Source organism: Marmota flaviventris, unplaced genomic scaffold, assembly GCF_047511675.1.
Source record: "Marmota flaviventris isolate mMarFla1 unplaced genomic scaffold, mMarFla1.hap1 Scaffold_61, whole genome shotgun sequence".
Taxonomy (NCBI): domain Eukaryota; kingdom Metazoa; phylum Chordata; class Mammalia; order Rodentia; family Sciuridae; genus Marmota; species Marmota flaviventris.
In genome coordinates this window covers 424,993-441,459 of record NW_027288407.1, presented here as the reverse complement: position 1 = coordinate 441,459, position 16,467 = coordinate 424,993, and positions in this window count along the sequence as shown.

The following is a 16,467-nucleotide window of genomic DNA, read 5'->3' as shown; positions in this document are numbered from 1 at the left end:
TAAATAATTTAAAAGTAATAGTGAGCTAGTTGGAAAACTCATCTAGGTTACTAACTACTGCTTGGGAAGTTAGTCTACTCTCCAAAATATAAAAGTGAGAGAGAAATCCTTTATTAAAGTGTATATAAGAAAAAAGAGGAGTTTTGACACAGCTTTTAGATGACCCAGACTGGGTCAACTTTAGCAGGTGATTAGGGTTCTGCAAAGATGATAAATCCTTGAGTTATTTGGAATAATGTGATTTTATCTAGTCTTCATAAATGAAGATTGAGGTCTAATATAAATCAGGCTTGGTAAAGGAAAAACATTTCAATGAAAAGTAAATATATGAATAAACACATAAAACAATATTTAACCAAAAGTCAACCTTCAGAATATTTATGCAATTATGTAATCACCAGTAATGTAAAAACAATGACAACTAAAGAAAAAGTGAATTAATAAAAAACAAATAAATAATGTAATGAATGAATTAATTAATGAATAGCTAACAAGTGCAAAGATGTAATGTGACTGGAATTGTCAAAGTCAGCTTGTAGCCATGAAAAAGTGTAAAGGTACATAGAAATGGTGTTTTACTACTTACTGAGACATACCTTATGAACTATAAATTCCACTCCTAGGTGGGAAGAGTTGAACATAGAACCCACTCACCTGGCTCTCTCACTTGGGAACTGTGCAAAAAATTACCTTTTTCTTTCCCTCAAATTTTATTGCTGCTTCCAAGAACACTACCCTCTATATTCATGCTATCATTATAGACTTGTAGCATGTGAACCCCTCTACTGTTCAAGTTTTTCTTCTTTATTTCATTGCTCTTTTTCTCCCTACCCCATATCATCCACCAATACTTATTTTGTATAGCAAAATCTACATACTCAGCAATCACCAGTCTTATATCTTACTACATCAATTTCCTACCTTGTGCATGAACACTTTGAGATCCCCTCCATGAAAACATGAATAGTCCAAAGTGATCAGAATGGGGGTAAAAATTGCAGAATATTAAAGGTCAGTTACACAACAAGAAAGCTATAAAAAGTGGAATTCATTTAAAGGTGAAAATAAAAAGAAAATCTTTAGACATCACTAGTTAAAATAAAGGATCAAAAATTTATGAGTCTCAATAATTTGAATTATACTTGTGAGTCACGTTTTTGGGGGAAGGGATATAAGAACATTGCTAAAGAGTTTAAAGTTCAAACTGTATTTTTTTATGAGACAAAGAATAGAAAAATTAAATATATATATATATATATATATATATATATATATATATATATATATATATATATGTAATTGTGATATCATTTTCATAAAAAATATATATACATATTTATTCACAAATTGCTTTAACCTTATAAACAGTCATAAGTGTCAATACATTTCTCTCTGGGTGAGGTCCTATTATTGGAAGAAAACTTTGCCTTAAAATAACCCCATACAGAGGCATTTAATGCAATTAACAGGCCTCAAATAATAATAATAATAATAATAATAATAATAATAATAATAATAATAAGAAGAAGAAGAAGAAGAAGAAGAAGAAGAAGAAGAAGAAGAAGAAGAAGAAGAAGAAGAAGAAGAAGTGAGGTGGGGAGGATTTCAGGTTGTGAAGCATACCTGTAATATAAGTTACTTGAAAAGACATCACAGGAGAATTTTATACATTTTCTGAAGACATATATGTATATATTATTTATAAAAAGTGTTTATGAGTTCTGTAGTGAGGGTGCACAAGTCCAATACAAAGTCTTTTTTTGTTGTTGAATATTTTTTCGATGTAGATGGACACAGTATCATTAGTAGTTTCTTTGTTGGCTTTTTTTAATATTTAGTTTTAGTTTTTGGCGGACACAACTACTTTGTTTGTATGTGGTGCTGAGGATCGAACCTGGGCTGCCCGCATGCCAGGCGAGTGTGCTACTGCTCAAGCCACATCCCTCTCTTGGGTGGCTTTTTAATGCGGTGCTTCGTGTTCAACCCAGTACCTCATACATGCTAGGGAAGTTCTCTACCACTGATCCATAACCCTAGTCCTCAAAGTCCATTGCTTAATGTATTTTTTTTTGGCGGGAGTATATGTGTGTAGTGCAGGGGATTGAATCCATGGCCTTATATAAGCAAAACAAGCACTTTACTGACTAAGCTATATTCTCAGCCCTGACCTGTAGTCGGTTAACAATGAGAATGGAGCAGCCTGTCATTCAGACATTGATTCTGTGCCCACTTGGCTCAGGTTGGAGGCAGTGCCTGAAGCCTTGACCAATCACTCCCTTAGGTGAGAACTGTCCAATCCTCATGCAGCCAGTGATGAGGGGGAGGGCTTCCACAAACTTCTCTTCCCTTGGTGTCTGGAACCCGCCATTTAAAAAATCTTTTTGTAGGCTTCTGTTCTGGATCCGGAGCCCAGGTGTCTGTGCTATGCAGAATCTGAAAACAAACCACAGCGAGAACGCTGAGAACCCTGAGAGCCAGGAAATGGTAAGTGTGCCTTGTTATATTGAGTCTGTGTAGGAAGGGGGCTTAAAGCTGACAGGAGTGGCCATGATGGAAACTGTCAGTCATGGCTAGGGACTCCTCGTGGTCCTCTCAAGAGTCTTGTGGTCTCTCTGTGGTAGCTTAGCCTTCACCTCCCTCTGACTAATCTAGTGAGGCTTAGATCAGCAGTTGAAAACCTGGGCATTTTATTCCATAATTGTATGGTGTTTTCAGCTTCTTTCTAAAGCCATTTGTGGGCTTCCATGTGCCATGAGTCCAGCATGTCTCCAGATTTCATAGTGAAGACTGAGATAATTACCAGGATAGAACTACAAATCCATTTATTGTGTTCATGCATGAGAGAGGCTGTTAATTTTAGGGCTTGTTACTCATGAGGGTTTGTTTGCTTGCTTGCTTGCTTGTTTATATTATTATTATTATTATTATAATTATTATTATTATTATTATTATTATTATTATTATTATTATGTGTATGTTGTCTTCTTTTTGGTACCAGAAATTCAACCCAGAGGTGTTCATCCACAGATTCACATTCCCACCCCTTTTTTAATATTTTTATTTAGAGACAGGGTCCCTTTGAATTTCTTAGGGCCTCACAAGTTTGATGATGCTGGCTTTTAACTCATTCTCTTCATGAGTCCTGGGATTTTTAAATGTAGCAGAAGCAGTATCTCAAATCCAAAACCAAAATCTGAAATCCAAAACTTCAGTTTAGCTCTCCATAGGTCTTAGAATAAACCCCTAGTTTTCTAGCTCTCTGTTCACATATCCAAAACTAGGGTTCTCTGTTCACACAAAATAAGTATAAAATAGAATAGATAGTATAATGACCATGCAATGAGGATAATGGGCCTCACTCAAACACACCTGGTGGCTAACCTAAAGATGTTAATGAGCACAATTAAGGCTTATTTCAAATGTAAAAGACCTTGAAGCCCACTTGTGGGAACACCTTCAACAAAGTCCTTTGTCCCAGGGGTGATTCCTGATTGAATTTGAAGAAAAAAAGATGGGTCATAGAAAGAATGAAAGTGAACCCATATAGTAGTCAGGATGCCTTTTCCAAAGCCTATTCTAAATGCATTATGCTTCCTGTTCTGCCCAAAACCATCAGTAAACTTCTAAGATGGCACACAAAAATGAGTTTGTTTGTTTTTTTCTGGTATCATTCCTCATACCACCTGGTGGGCATTCTATTTCTTCTTGCTTAAATAGATTTTTTTCCTTCAAAATTTATGAGACAAGCACCCAGATTCAATTTGCAAACTGAGAAATTTTGGTTAATCTCAAAACTCCACTTTCAGCATTATTAATCATTTTCCCATGTTTTATTTCAAATATATGCACCATTTATAATGTTTTTCTTCAAGAACTGGAGGGCATTTTTAAAAGATTTTAATTTTTTTTTAGAGAGAGAGAGAGAGAGCGAGAAGAGAGAGAATTTTAATATTTATTTTTCAGTTTTTGGTGGACCCAACATCACTGTTTGTATGTGGTGCTGAGGATCGAACCCGGGCCACACGCATGCCAGGCGAGCGCGCTACTGCTTGAGCCACATCCCCAGCCCTAAAAGATTTTAATTTATCATTCTGAGATTTTCATATGAGAAGAAAGCAGAATAAAAGTAGGTGACATTAAAAATAATGAATCTCTCCTAAATGAGGTTTATGTGTCCCAATTAAGGATTTTTAGAAATTGTAATGGGTCATCAATTGAGGGTTTATTTATTTATTAATTTGTTTGTTTATTTATTTATGGTCAGGCAATCTGGGGTTGTGGCTCAGTGGTAGAGCACTCACCTAGCACGTGCAAGGTCCTGGGTTCAATCCTCAGCACCACATAAAAATAAGTAAATAAAAAATAAATAAATAAATAACCCACACAAACATTCCAAATATTTCAGGAAACTCTTTTATTCTGGTGTGGCAGGAAAAAATAAAAGTGGGACTAACTTGAATTTAAATTACATGAATTTCAATCTCTCTCTCTCTCTCTCTCTCTCTCTCTCTCTGTACTGGGGATTGACCCCAGGGCCTCATGCTTAGAAGGCAAGCACTCTACAAGCTGAGCTATTTACTCAGCCCCAATTTTTTGGGGGGGGGAGACTGGGGATTGAAGTCAGGGGCACTCTACCACTGAGTCACATCCGTACCTTTATTTTGTATTTTACTTAGAGACAGGGTTTCACTGAGTTGCTTAGTGCCTCACCATTAATGAGACTGGTTTTGAATTCATGATCCTTATGTCTCAGTCTTGTAAACAGCTGATATTACAGGCATGCACCACCATGCCTGGCCAACTTCAATCTTTTTTTTTTTTTTAAAGAGAGAGTGTGTGTGTGAGAGAGAGAGAGAGGGACAGAGAGATTTTTTTTTTTTAATTTAATATTTATTTTTCAGTTTTGGGCGGACACAACATCTTTGTTTGTATGTGGTGCTGAGGATCAAACCCAGGCTGAACGCATGCCAGGCAAGCCCACCACCGCTTGAGCCACATCCCCAGCCCCAACCAACTTCAATCTTAAGGGCTAAATTACACGCAATTTAGATCAAAGTCCATGTCAATATCTTGGTACTATATATATAATGTTGTTGATAGACCTTATATTCCAGTGCCTCACATGTGCCAGAGAAGTGAGCTCCACTGAGCCCCAGCCCCAGCCCCCTGGTACATTTTTCATGGGGGATATTGGAGATTGAACTCACGAACACTTGACTACTAAGACAAATCCCCAGGATTTTTTTTTTTTTTACTTTGTTTAGAGACAGGATCTCACTGTGTTTCTTAGCACCTCACTTCTGCTAAGGCTGGCTTTGAAATTTTGATAATTCTTCCTCAGCCTCTTCAGCAACTGGGATTACAGGCTTGCACTCACACACCCAGCACCTGGTACATTTTTAATACCTGTTTTATGTAGATTTTAACCAGTAGCCTTAACTTTTTTTCTAATATATATTTGATTTGAATCCATAACCCAGAAATCAGTGAAACAGAATCTATTTTTTATCTGCAACTCTGCTTTTGGTTATGTCAGTGTCTGAGTTAAGATTCCCCATTAAAGAATTTACTATGTCTTGTGTTCTCATTCTGACCTCCCATATGACCTAGTTTTAGAATATCTGAAACAAGGTTCCCAGAGATTCCAAATTTTTTGGAGTATTTAGAAAACACCACTCTCTGAGTCTTGTCTTCTAGGGACCAGTTTGAATTTTAAGTGTGTAGCTTCTGAAGGGATGGACTAATTGGATGCTTTGCAACTGGAAGGCATTTTCTGATATACTTTCTATCTAAAAGGTACTTTATTTGTTTCCTTTTATTAGATACTGTGAATAAAGGTACAATAAAAATAGATGTGTGGCAATATATTTAGCAAAAGGATTCCAAATTTTTTACATATATACCCAAAGTTATTATTTTATCACTTCTTTTGGCCTTGGTGAAGGGTCTTTTTTTTCAGAATAAAGATTCCTACTATTATCAAATGGGTCCATGCTAAGTGTGTTGAAAATAGAGATTCTAAAACTTCACACAATGCACACATTTCCAAGAGTATAGGGGAAAGGGAAAGACAATATTCACAACCAAGAAACCATTTCCCATGGAAGCACAGTATCAGTGTCCAACCTGGAGTGTAATCTGGATCTTTCAGTGGTAAGGTTGTTTAAGAACCACAACCATAGGTTTTTGGGATCCTCTAAAGTACACTGAATGGCTTTAAATCACTTACTCTTCTTCAAAATAAAATTTCTGCTACCTACTTAAAAAATAAAGTACTATGAATGAGAAAGGTGAATGAGACTTAAGTTCTTTGGAGGTACTGAGGTTGACATTTAATTATAGTTTATAAATAGTCAAATTAAAAAGTGCCTTCGAGTTGTCTCAATTTTTCCAACACATGATATAGAATACTTAGATGAACTGACATGAAATAATGAAAATGCATTTCAGGGAAGTGATATCACAGAAATTTTCAGGGTAGAATCTTGGAAATGTGGGAAAATATATATTAATATATATATGCTTTTCTATAGAAAAAAATAAGTGATAAGTACATGAGTATGAGGGTAAATTCAGTGTGCCTCATGCATTGTAGGTTGAAAGTAATGATAAAGTAGTAACTGAGGAGATCCAGAACTCTATAATCCTGGGAGACATTAATAGCAATTTAGAAAAAGAAAATATAGGTAAATCCCTATAGATTTACCTCTGTCCTCTGTTCCTCTTATGAGTTTGATTCTGTCAAGTGAGATTATGTGGGTATGGTTCTCTCTGAATTTATGTTTTCTTTTGTTTTTAGGATTTTGTCAGCTATGTCATGTAAAGCCCTGTCTTAAACTCACTTTGCGGGCTCTTTTACATCCTGTTCTGGACTGCAGAGCAGAGACTCACCTCACTCAATCTGTGCAATGAATTGACTTTTGTCAATCTTTGCAAACAATGGTTGGAAGAACAAGCATATTGGAGAGTCTTTCATATCCTATAATATGGTTGTCAGACCCTGTGGGTTAAAGGGTAGTTACTTGCTATGATTGAAAAATCTTCCCTATGAGAAGGGCTTATCTATATCTATCTATCTATCTATATCTATCTCTCTATCTATCTATCTATATATATATATATATATATATATATATATATATATATATATATATATTGTTGTTGTTGTTTTCGAAGCCCCATAAACACAGAAGAGAAGCATTTATAGTCACAAACAAAGGAATGCCAGAAGCCATTAGATATGAGAAAATACAAATATAAATAAAATCTTCTCTTAGAGCTTTTAGAGGTAAAAAGTATATTTCTGTTTTGTGTAAGGAAACTAAAATTTCTCTTTGGCCTGAAAATATTTTGATGTTTTAAACTTGCTAGTAATTTCTACCTGTGTTTTGAATTCACCTATGCCTGGCTATCCCTTACCAGATAACAACCCTCTCTAAAACCTTACTGGTGCCTCATAAATTCTGGCTCCTGCTGACCAAATAAAAATTCTCTCTATATCTCAGTGGCAATTTATAAATTCTAATGTCTGGAGCTGAATTTATTTTCCACCTTGAAATGTTAGCTCCGTAGATCCATAACCTGCTATTTGCCTTTGTATTATGATTGTCAAAATCTTGTTAGCTGTAAGTACCTTAGACACCCACCTCCTTTGTAACTTTTTGTGCTGTAAAAACGTTTTCCTGATGATCAGGTGGATGATCTCTAGCATGGAATCTTGTAAGAGACAGTTCTGGCCAGCTTTTGTGTACACAATACAATCTTGATTTAATTTGATTTAAAATTTGAGTAGGTGGTCTTCTGTGTTTTGGTTTAACATTAACTTTTTTTTTAAATGTCACTGTAAATAAAACCAAAGAACACAACAAAACTCCTGTAAATGAGCCAGGTACATAAAAATAGTCATTCTTTACTGAAAGCACAGAATTCATTATAGAAATGATATAAGCTTAAAAATTAATTAAAAGATATCTCAAATATCAAGTGAGTTTAGGAGTTAGAAATTTTTTTTCTTTCAGAATATAGGTAGTAAAATAGGACAAAAGAGAAAATGTGAAGCATAAATATATTAAGTAATATGCAAAAAAATCACCAAAATATTTATTACAAAAAATCATATCTAGAGAAATGGTTCAAAAGAAGCAGTCTTTTTGTCAGGAATACTTAAAGACTATGAATTTGCTTCTTAGCACTTAGGTATAAGTCTCTATGATGTTCTCTAGTTATTTATGTCACTCTGCCAAGTTTTATACCAAGCTCTTAGTATGTGCCTTAATTACTCTGTGTAGCAATGTAGGATTTATGTCTCATTTGTGACACTTTGTTCCCAGAACTGTGTCTAAAGGGATATTGTAAAAATGATTATTCAGGAAAAAAATCTATCTAATATTATATTTTATTTTATATTTATTTATATATTTATGTATACATATTTTTATTATTTAGAAACACTCTTTGGTCTGAAACTACAGTGATACTAGTGTATTTTAGCTTTAATTGGTTGTGAGAATCAAACTAACAAGACTTTTATGTGTGTTGGTTGGTGATTTCTGCAACCTCAGGAACCTAGTGAATAATAGCAGAAATAAATAAGTAACTCTTTAGTTTGAGGCAGAACCACCAAACTAGATGATGTTTTGCTTCTGCTTTCTATCTTGATTATCAGAAACATACCTTTAAATTTACATGGAACTCTTTTGGAATTCTGTTCTGTTAGTTCTTCTAAAAAAATCAATGAAACTGAAAAATAATGCAGGAAAGATAAATAATTAATTTCAAACAATTCATTTCTTAAAATAAAAATTTTTTTCAAATCACCAAAAATTCTGAAAAGTTAGAAAAGTTAAAAGCTTTAGAAATATCCTAATGCAATTTCTCTTTTGCTCAGAACAGTAGACTATATCTCCAACTCATTCTTCTCTATAATTGGACTGTGTGCAAATATGAAAAAAAAAAGTGCTAAGATGCCCCAAATGGCTTATAAGTTTTAAAATCCTGAAAGGAGCTCAAATCTGCCATTTTTCTACTTTAAAAAATACAAAATCTTAAATTTGTATACTTAACAAACATTTGCAGAAGTTTAATTCAAAATGACCTAAAAAAATTAAAAAAATATTGAAGGACTGACCCACTGAACATGAAGGACTTATAATATCGAATCCCTTATAGTAAATGTCTTTTTATCATTGTCAAAATTTTCCATGTTTATATTATCAATATATTAATAAAATTTTTATGCATTTAATAACAAATATCTAATTTCCTATTTTATTCAGTCTTTTAAAAAATTAGTAGTAATTAATATTAATAATTTAATTCTCATAATTGTGCAAGTATGAAACATATACTTTAAAAGCTATGGCTATAGCAAGTGAAAAATCCAGCCTAATTTCCTTTTAAGATTGGGAGCCATCTCATCACAAAGGCATGAAAAGTTAATTTCTGCTTCATTATAAATTACTGTGATTTGCTTGAAATGCCTACCAGTGCCTTGAACTCACCCATGTCTGGTTTTCCCTGATGAGATAACAACCCTCCCTGAAACTTTAGTGATGACACATAAATTCTGGCTTTCCCTGACCAAATAAAAACTCACTCTGAAACTTTAGTGGTGGATCATAAATTCTGATGTTTTGATCTAAATTTACTCCCTAAGTGCTAAACCATTTAGAGCATTAACCAACTACGTGTCTTTGTATTATGCTTGTGAAAATCCTGTTATTCGTGTAAGTTCTCAAGTCACCCCCCTTTTGTAACTTTTTGTACTATAAAACTACAGTCCTAGAGAACTGGAGTGCTGAATTCTTTTTCCATGGGTTTCAGGAGAGACTGTTATGCTCAAATGCGGGACCACCAAAAGACCACTAGAGACCAATATCGATGTAAGCACCAAAGAGGTGTTTATTCCAAGCTAGCTCAGTCCTCCACGCACACAGAAACTGGTGGCTTAGAGGCCCTGAGCCTGGGGTTTGCGGCAGTTTTATAACACTTTGGGGAAGGCAGGAACTCCACAATACATCATAGCATCTCTTAGAAAATCATCACACACCTTGGGAAAATCATAAACAACTCTAAAACATGACTAGCACATTCACTGGTGGGAACAAGTTGGGTAAGCATGATTGGTTAGTACAAGATGGGGATTCATTTGAACAGATTGGCTTAGGCCATGAGGGGATTATATGCTGAACTATATGGTTTCCCAAAATTTTATCAATCACCATAAACTACTGGAAGTTTCATTTGGAATCCCAGGAATTTTCCCAGTCTCATGCTGATTGGTGGCTGCTAGGGGGTTGCTATGGATCCCCACCTAGCCTGACTGAGTCTGGGACACCAGGCACAGCAGATCTCTCCTGTTATTTGTAGATAAACAACTCAGCAGGTTGGGTATGAGCCTAGGAGTGCTCTGTGTGTCTTTCCAAGGACAAGAGTCATGCCCCCTTCCTTGGACAGTCTTTGCTCTGAGGTAGAGGCTGGTTTCTCACCTTGTACCTTATGTTTTTTTTTTTATATATATACATTTTTTTAGATGTAGCTGGACACAATACCTTTATTTCACTTATTTATTTTTATGTGGTACTGAGGATTGAACCCAGGGTCTTGCACATGCGAGGTGAGCACTCTATTGCTGAGCCACAATCCCAGCCCCATGTGTTGTTTTTGTTGGGCATTTTTACTTTAGGGGTTTTCTTCCCAGTTCAAAGTTCAATCTGTAACCTAAAAAGAACAGAGATCCAAAAATAAATAAATAAAATTCGATAATTATTGTCATTATTTTATATTAATTCCTTAATAATATACAAGCATATATAACCCATAAACTCAAATGATTTTATATGTAAGTTTAAATGAAAATGTTCTGTTGGTTGGGTTAGTTCCCACTAATGGGAAAACAACCTTGCCTCAAAATAATAGCAGCCTGAGACTCGGGGGTACATTTCTCAGTTAAAAAAAAAAAAAAAAAAAAAACAGCACTCAACGACCTGAGATTCTAGTCCTTATTCATGCCTGGATTGGATAATATTCCCTGTCACTCAAAAAAGGGCTCACTTCTCTCAGATTCAATATTCATGATCTGAAGCCCCTTTCAATCAAAAGCATTTTGTGGGAACTGTCCAATTGTGTGTCATCAGGGAGGAGGAGGGTGGACTTTCACTTCTTATCTCCTGAGTCCTCCATTTTTGCCATCTGTAGTCTCATACTTCAGAGTCACAGGTTCCTCTGTGCAGGAACTGAGGATCCCAAGTAGCCCCACTCCTGAGAACCAGGAAATGGCAAGTATGCATTGGCCTAGCAAGAGAGGCTGGGGGAGGAAGACTATTGGAACCACAAGACTAGCTGTGTTGAAAACAGGAGCTAGCACATTGGGACTCTGGGCAGTCTCTGGAGTCTGCAGGCTTTACTCCTCCACTTGGCCACTATGTGCTCAGTCTTGCTGGCCAACCAGGTGGGGAACATGTCAGTGGCAGAGACTCTTTGCTGTCTTCCTTATGCTCAAAGGGCATCCTCAGAATCTGCTAAAATACTATGTGGCAGGAGTGTTCCTGCAGCCCAGTGTCTTACCAGATGCTGGAGATTGACAGGTGGAATAATTATCAAAATCAAATCTCCAAGGTCCATTTTCCTGCAGGAGAGGAGCTGTCATTTTTGGGTACCTAAATTCCTTTTTAGCTAGCTAATTTTCATTTTGACATTCTTTTATTTTTACTTTCTTCATTATTATTATTTTGTTAAATTTAGGTGAACTCAGGGATAGTGTACTACTTAGCCATATCCTTGGTAGTGGAGCCATATTTACAGATAGGTTGTTAGTGTACGTAGGTAAATTGGGTCTAATATCCAGTAAAATCAAGAATGAACAGCATATTGAGGATGGAGTCCAGGATAAGGGGAATTGAAAATGTCCCCAAGGCCCTGAGCCCATCCCTAGGAAATTTTAATGAAGCAGCTCACAGCTAACATGGAGATGCTAATCCAAAAGCCCTTCCTGCTCAGAATACTCCTTCAGCCCAACTGTCCTCCACACTTTGGGTCTTCCCACCTACATTCCAACACTGCAAGATAACATAACAAAGGACAGCAATGTGACAGGAATGTGGGATAGCTGAAGGAAGACCTTAGCTATAAAAAAGCTAAAAAAACTTAGTTTAAAAAAATCCCTTTCATGGATTCTACATCTTTGGTCCCCTTTTTCTTCTGGGGAGAAGTCTTTTCTACTGTCCTTTAATAAAGCTTCTACTTTCCACTCTAAATGTGCCTTGGCGCACTTCTCTGGTGTTTTATTTCAGCATTGGGGAAGCAAGGAATCTTCACCTGTAAACAGCCCTAACAGGTTTAAATTTATTTTGAGAAAGGCCCTAGCTACGTTGCTGAGATTATTTTTGTTATGGTTTGATTTATCTATAATTTGCTATTGCAATAAAGCATACTGTTTTTACATACATATGTATTCACGTGGGGATCTTATTTATATTGTGATTCTTTATTATTGTAATATTATATTTTCACAATATATATGAATAATAGGCCATGATAAGTTCTTTTTTTGCTCTTATAATTGAAAAGGTTTTTGGCTAAAGTTACATATAACTTTGTAGAAGAATTTTAAAAATTTATGCTTTGGTTTCTTACTTCATGTAAAGTAAAGCTTGCTGATTTTTTATTATTGCATTATTGTTGTATTTAATAGTCAGGTTTATTTTGACATAGCCATAAAACATGAAATATAATTTGCTCCCCTTAAGTATCCAGTAGTTCCCCTTTCCCTATTCTCCTACTTTTTTCTATTGTATATTTATTTATAGTTTTTTTAAAATTATTGCTTTATAGAATACACATAAAAGTGGACTTCATTGTGATATATTCATATTTGTACATAGTAGTTTTGGTGAGATATATTGTTGGTTAATTTGGGGAAAAATTATCACCTTTGTAATGATGAGTTTTATTATTTACATGGGATGTATAATTCAGTCTTTTATGTGCTTTTTTGTGACTTTTATTTTCTCATAAGTTCTACATATTTTGTTTCTAAAAATGTACACATGTGAAATACCACTTGCATAAGGCACCTATGTAAAATATATACATAGTGTTTTATGCTCTTTTTTAAACTGGATATATTATGAAATGTGACTGGCCCCAGTGACCATTTTTCCTACAGATTATTGTTTATGTCTTCCAAGATGTATATTGTATTGAGCCATGCCCCTGGGCTTCAAGTGTTTGGGTGAATACCATTGCATACTTACATGTTATCATGATCACATATGCTCTAATTTCAGTAAGTCTCTGTGATGGGGCGTATCATGTATATTCAATAGCAAAATAGTTTCCACAAATAGATACTAATTTAAACTCCTTTTGAGTCAATGATTATTAATTTTTTAAATGTTCATCAATATTACTTAATTTTTCCCATGATGGGTTTTTATTTTGTGTTTCTTAACTTTCTAAAGAGTTTGAATTTTTATAGTTAATAAACATATCTCATGTATAAATTTGAAGTTCAATCTTCTGGCTTTTATATATTTTTGGCTTACAAGATGAAAAAAGGATCCAAAAATGCAGCTAGAGTTTGATTTCAAAACAAAGAAAAAGGTTTAAATTATTTTTTTAAATTTATTTTTTTTCTTTACTCATCATTTATTATAGGTTTCTTTTATGATTGTAAGGGTAGATTATTTAAATAGAATTCTAGGGATTATCTTTGTTAATTACTACAGGAAAAAGAAATAAGAAATTTCTCTACACTCTGGCTGCAGGAAAATGAATAAATTTCTTTAAAATCATATGGTAATAAAATTGTTAAATGACATACTTACTAAACAGCCACTCCTTAAAAATTTTTTTTCTGTAATATTTTGGCAGTGAATCATGAATTCTATTATCTGGATTTTGGGTTTTAATATAAAATCATGTGGAATAAAATTTAGCCAATCCTAGATATATTCATACATAATTTGTTGTTTACTTAATGACATGTTGTGGAGATAGCAACTAGTGAACATATTTATTTTTAGAAAGAGTTACTTTTTTGCTTTTAAGTTTCTAGTAAGCCTTTTAGATTTATTTCCTTACTGAGTCACTCAGGGCCACTGATTTTTTTTTTTTTTTAATCTCCAGGCATTTACCCTTCTAAGAAATCTGTCTTGTGAGCTCTGTTTCTGAAGAGTTTCTTAACATGAAAGAAAAAAAAAAGTATTTATGTTGCCCCTGAAATGTATTATCAATGCACTCTCTTCAAAATGGAGAGAAAATAATATTTCCCCAGACTGACATCCCTGTGTCAGGAGCTAACGATACACTGATGGTCTTTGAAGAAATTTCATACAGTTCTGTCTCTGGGTAGTTTTCTGTGGGCTGCTAAATTGCCATTTAGTATCCAGATACCCATGATTTTTCATCTGTACTAGGGGAATAATTTTAGAGAGCACAAATGAATAATGCTCTTCATGGAGGCTATGAATACCTGAATGTTCTGTAGTGCAGAGCTGACAAGTCCCCTGGAATACACTGTGCAGATTCTATTTGGTTAACCATTATCTGCCACTCACATGAATTTCCTTTCAAAAGCTTGTAATAACTTTTTCACTTTAGGCATCCATGTCATCCACATTCCCAGGTATAAAAGTTTGAATCTTTCTTTTCTGAATTCCAGGTTTCGTTTCTCTTTGGTTCAATGTGGTACAAATAATTATGTTTTTTTTTTTCTTTCTTTTACACTGTGTTTCTAATAAAAATGTTCTCTGCTCCAAACCTAGAAAATGACATAGATAATTGTATTTGATAATTTATAAAGGAGAGTTGAGAATAATTCTTGCTCGTGTTTCCCTTCCTTAGAAACTGACCCAGAACTGTTCTTGGTCCTGAAAAGGGAGGACCATAACCAATCAGGTATATAAAAAAATATGTTGATTGATTGTATATTCTCTTCTATGAACTCTCTGTTCAGATCCTTGGCCCATTTCTTGATTGGGTTATTATTATTATTATTATTATTATTATTATTATTATTCTCCTCCTCCTCCTCCTCATCATCATCATCATCATCACTATTATTATTATTTGCTTAGTTTTTTGAGTTCTTTATATACCCTAGAGATTAGTGCTCTATCTGATATGTGAGGGGTAAAATATTCCTCCTAAAATGTAGGCTCTGTCTTCACCTCACAGATTGTTTCTTTTGCTGAGAATAAACATTTTAGTTTGATTCCACCCCATTTATTGATTATTTGTGTTAATTCTGGTGCTATCAGTGTCTTATTAAAGAAATTGGGGCCTAATCCCACCTGATGAAGATTAGAGCCTGTATTTTATTCCATTGGACACAGAGTATCTGGTTTAATTCCTAGGTTCTTGATACACTTAGAGTTGAGTTTTGTGCTTGGTGAGAGATAGTGTTTTGTTGAAGAGGCTATCTTTTCTCCAGTGCATGTTTTGACACCTTTGTTTAATATATAATAATTATAATTTTGTGGGTTAGTCTCTGTGACCTCTATTCTGTACCATTCATCTGCAGTCTGTTTTTTGCAAATGTAATGCTGTTTTTGTTACCATTGCTCTGTAGTATGGTTTAAGGTCTGGTATAGTGATGACACCTGCTTCACTCTTTCTGCTAAGGATTACTTTAGCTATTCTTGGTCTCTTATTTTTCCAGATAAATTTCATGGTTGCTATTTCTATTTCTATGAGGAATGCCATTAGGATTTTGATCAGAATTGCAGTAAATCTGTATAGTACCTTGGTAGCATTGTCATTTTGATAATATTAATTCTGCCTATTCATGATCAAGGTAGATCTTTCCATTTTATAAGTTCTTTTTTGATTTTTTTTCTTTAGGGTTCTGTAGTTTTTCTTGTGTATATCTTTCACCTTTTTCATTAAGTTACTTCCCAAGTATCTTATTTTTTTGAAGTTATTGTAAATGGGGTAGGTATCTTCATTTCTTTACCAGAAGATTTTTCACTGATATACAAAATGCCTTTGATTTATGGGTGTTGATTTTATATCCTGCTACTTTGCTAAATTTATTTACTAGTTCTAGAAGTTTTCTGGTGGAGGTTTTTGAGTCTTCTAGGTATATAATCATATCTGGCATTTGCAGGTAAATGGATAGCATTGGAGAAGATAATGCTAAGTGATGCTAGCCAATTCCAAAAAAAAAAAAAAAAAATACCAAATATAAGGAGCCTGACTCATAATTGGGTAGGGAGGGTAATCATGAGAGAAATAGATGGATTCTCAATAAAGAAGAGGGGTGGGAGGAAAAGAAAGGGGCAGGGGATTTGCAGGAATAGTAGAATGTGATAGAGACCATCATCAAAAGTACATGTACAAAGACACAAATTTGTATCACCATACTTTATATACAACCAGAGATATGAACAATTGTGTTCTATACATGAATTAAGATTTGTAATTCTTCTGTTGTCATTTCTTTAAAAAACTCGATAGAAATATGAA